This window comes from Equus quagga, chromosome 3 (genome assembly GCF_021613505.1).
Source record: "Equus quagga isolate Etosha38 chromosome 3, UCLA_HA_Equagga_1.0, whole genome shotgun sequence".
NCBI classification, from domain to species: Eukaryota; Metazoa; Chordata; class Mammalia; order Perissodactyla; family Equidae; genus Equus; species Equus quagga.
In genome coordinates, this window is record NC_060269.1 from 7009883 (window position 1) to 7014596 (window position 4714).

The window sequence follows — 4714 nt, forward strand, 5'->3', positions numbered from 1 at the left end:
ATTAGGCAAAAATCGGGAAAGCAGCATTCATTCGTTCATTCGTTCGTTTGTTCATTTATCCACTCATAAACCTGCTCTGAGCTTCTGCTGTGTGCTGGTCACAGCCAGCTCCAGCTGTGTGCTAGGGATTTGAAAGAGAATGAAGGAGACACTGATCACCCTCAGGAATCCCAGTCTCTTGGGAGACAGTCAAGCAGCTGATGTATGGCAGAGCTTTGTGCCAAACAAGTGCTGGGGGGCACGATTCCAGGGTCCTAAGGGCAAGCGCACGGTGGCAGGAGCTATGCTGTGTTGCAGCAGTGCTGAGCACAGCAGGTGGACTCTCCATGCCAAGTTCAGACGCTTGGACTTCATCCTATGGGCAACAGCAAGCCAGCAGACATTTCTAAGTAGAGAAGTGGCACAGTACGTTTTGCTTTTAGGAGGCTATCTGGCAGTGCGAGAAGGATGGAGCGTGGGAACAGGGAAAGAGACAGGTGGCAGCAAGACCAGTCTGGAGGCTAATGGTCCAGTCTGGTGATGGAGAGGCCCTGGGACAGGCAGCAACAGGAGAGACTGAGAGGACACAGGCCTTCTTTATGAGGAGAAGTTGACAGAATTCATCAAATGTAGGACGTGTGGTGAGAATACGGTAGGAGTCAAGAGAACAGCCTGAACGAAGCCTCAGGTGACGGATGTGTTCAGGACACTGCATTATTTGCAGGTGAAGGATTGGGGAGCATTTCATAAATAGATAATGTTCCTTTGGATTATCAGTATTTCTTCCACATGTTTAGTCATTCTAAAATACTCTAATAGTTCCATAGATTTTTTTCTTCCAAGTAGCTTAAATATGCTGTGCAATGCTATATACTATTAATTTGGTTGGCAAACTCTCCATAAATAGTACAAGTGTGATTTTTATCGTTGTTATATTGAAACATCATAGATGTTGAGACAACAGATTAGTGAACTTTTTTCTATAATGAAATTCAAAGAGATTAATGAATTTTTACTGGACTTCAAAAAAGATTATTGGTCAGGTAAATAATATGCATCAATATTTTAATGTTTCCCAGAAGTTTTCAATTTCCTTAGGTCATAAATAAGTCTTGTAATTTATTTAGATTTTTTTGTCCTGTAGAGTGCCACATTTGTTTTCATTAGTAAGTAAAAATATACATCTCGTTAAAAGTGATCCCCTCTTATGCCTGTGCTATAACATGCCACCAGAAGAGGGCGGCAGTGAGACGATACAGAACTAATTTACAGGCCCTTAAATTGCAGAAAGGCGGTAAAGACCAGGTGACTGACATAAACTTTTGTTGAGCTGACGTCTTAATTAACTGACTGGTTTTCTGAGCCGGAGACTATGACATAAACGTTGTCACAGAATTTCCAGAAAATCTGATGATGTGATGTCCTTATACTACAATAAGGTAATAAATTTGTGGAAATTTCTGTTAAGGTTGATGAGGATAGACACTAAGAGAAATTCTGAAAACTTGACATCAGTTTCGAGGGAAAACATTAGAGGATGAATTAAAAGTAAGCATGTTTCTTGTCACTTCAAGAGCATAAGCAGAGAATTTAGGTTTGCAGAGACAGTAAAAGGAATCTTATTTTCTTTGAACATTACAGATATTCCTGAAATAAAAAGAGATATTCCGAACTTATCAAATATACAGTAAACAATGCATAGGATTAAGTGATAAGAGAGATTGACCAGAGTCAGCCAATATCTCTTTTTGTAAACATTTAACAACAAATATTTTTTTGAGTACCTCGTATGTGCTTAGAATTATACCAGGTACTGAATATTCCAGGCTATAGAAGGACACTCTACCACAGGGCCCCAAATAAATTAGTTTGAGCTCAATCCCAAAATTAGAAATTAAGTGAAATTGAAAATAGGACTCAAGAACAACTGGTCTTTAAGTTATTAATACTCATTTATATTATGTGGTTCCTTTAACAAGAAATAAAATGGATAAGGTAACACTTACAGATTTATGAAAAAAACATTGCAAAAGAGTATTTGAGTATTGATATGCAGCAGTAAAACACGTTGTTAGTCTGAAGTGTGCCTCCCTGACCGTCTCGACTTGACTGACGCCACGTCAGCCCCAACTGCAGCTGAGCATCTGTCCTCACTGGATCCACTCTGACCCCTAGATCCCAAAGCTGAAAAACACTTGTGTAAACATAATCCCCTACCTCATCTTTTCATTCGTCTTTACTGGCATCTCTGACATCCCCGATTCCCAGTTGGCCCAGGCTATGAGCCCACGTCTAGCCCCTCTGGCCTTCCTCTGAGTTTAGACCCCTGAGCCAAAAAGGTTATCTATGTTTTTACAAGCACTTTAGACTTGTGTTTTGTTCCTTTGACCTCCATTGTATACAGTTCTCAGATCTGGGCTGAATCATCTCTCCAGGCCAGAGCTGACACTATCTCCAGCTGACTCTGATGGGATCCATTACTGAAGAGCCATAGCTGGGCTCTCAAAGATGCTCATCGATTCTTTTATTCCTCTTTAATTGATTGTCTTTTCAATTCTCCATAGCTCCTGTTTCAATCCAGGCTCCCTCTTTTCAAGCCAAACTCACTCCCATCCCCCCAACCTCCCCTATTTCCGTCTGTTTGACGTAGGATACTGGGCTATCCATGGGGAACTCTCAGATTTTCTCTAAATCATTGGCCATTCTTTCCTCCTTCCCTTCTGCCTCAGAGGAACAATGCTCTGTCTTGTATGCAAGCCCACTCCTGTTTTCTTGAACCAACCCCCTTTTACCTCTTTTGGAATTTTTCTCATTATTCATATCCACCTTCTTTCATCTTTTTTCTTTCTTTCTTTTTTTTTTTTTTTTGCCTTATAACATCTTCTCCTTAGCCTACAAACGTGTTTAAATCTAATGATTCTTATGAAACATTCATTTCCCTTGAGACTGTGTTCTATCTTTTTCCTTCCCTTCACAGCAGTGCTTCTCAAAACAGCAGTCTATATTTATCCCTTTCATTTCCTGTTTAACATGCATCCATCAACTGCTTCTGATCTGTCCTCTTCTGAAACACCTATTTACAAGAGCAATGAGAATTTCCCAATAACCCAATCTAGTTGCCTCTACCCAGTCTTGACCCTGGGGCTTTGTGTAGAACTTGTGCACCGTGCCACGTCTCTACTTTCCTGGTTCTCAAATTTCTAGCTGCTTCTTGTGCAGACCCCTATTCCACTATTTGGCTCCTGGGTAGAGACATTCTCTAGAAGTTCATGTCTTCATCTCCTACCTTTGCCTCCTTTAATCTCATGTAGTGGCTTCAATGACCACCCCCGTGTGGATGATTCCTCAGTTCATCCCCAGTTCTAATCTGTCTCCTGAATTGAACTCACATTTCCCACCTTGTGTAGAGAGCTGTGTTTCTCTACAAGGTTCCATGGGCACTTTAGACAGGACTGGTCTGAACTCATCATCTCCTAGTGGTGTTACAGACACCCTGGACCACCTGCTGACTCCAGTCATGATGTGCAGGGTCCTCCTGTGCCTTTGCTCTTGATGTGTCTCTGTCTCACCCCTCCTGTCTGAAGTGCATCTCTTCACACCTCATTCCTTGTTCCCCAGACCCTGCCTCTGCCATTTGCCCACTTGTTGGAGTCCTACCCATCCTTCAATGTTCAGCTCATAGTTGGCCTTCTGAACAAACAATAAATTAGCCTAATCTCCTCTTCTCCACTCTTTGCCCATTCTTTGCTTGGAATTCAACTACATCTGATCTCACTCAGTCTTGTGTTTGATACACGTCTGCGTTTGTCCTCTCTATTGAACCCTGAGCCCTAAAAGTGCTGGGACTGTGTCTTTTCATCCTTCTAGCCCCTGCAGACCCTTGCACACAGCAGAAACCTGGAAACTTTGGTTAATTTGCATTCCTGGAAGACAAGTGCCACAAACCTTAATTTTTAAGGATTTTTATTTTTGAAGAGCATGGAATTCATAATATGCAGGCTAAAAATATGGGAGAACGTAGAAAGTAAAAAAACAAATTTATGTCAAATAAAATTGACATTTTTGCCTTTGTTCTCTTTCAGTTAAGACAGATTTTTAGGGAATTACATAAAATTTCACTCTGCAAGGGGCTTATTTAGGGATGATAGAATTCTTGGAAATTAAGATTAAGTTTCATGGTCTAGGATTTTATTTTACTTTCCTTAAAATTCCTAAGTTAGCCTGCTACTGTTTCGTGGTTGCTGGCAGAAGACACGAGACTCTTGGGTCAAAGACAAAGGCTTTACTACTCAGAGCATGGCAAGCAGCATGAGCATCATGTTGACATCAGCTCCTCACGTCCTGCAAGTCCCAAAGGAGCGATGCTGAGTGGTCCAGGTGGATGTGAGGGGGCTTGTGTTGCAGCCAAGGAGCACTGAGCTTGAGGAATCCACCGCTTTTATAGCAAGCCTGTTCTTTGTCCCAGAGGGACATTACCTTGTCCTTCAAGATGGCTGCATATACAATCCTGATAACTAGCCCTGGCAAGGAGAGATTAGTCTGGCATTCTCAACGCACCCGGCCAGAACTCGCAGACATGTCCGCAGCCCATGGTGGATTACTTCTCTCAAAAACATTCCGTAAGAGTAAGAATTATGGTTATCCTGGCACATCAGAGGGGTTCAATAAATATTTGTCAAGTCAAATTAATTAATTTGAAGAAGGGGAACCACGAGCAACTGAAAAATGTCAAACA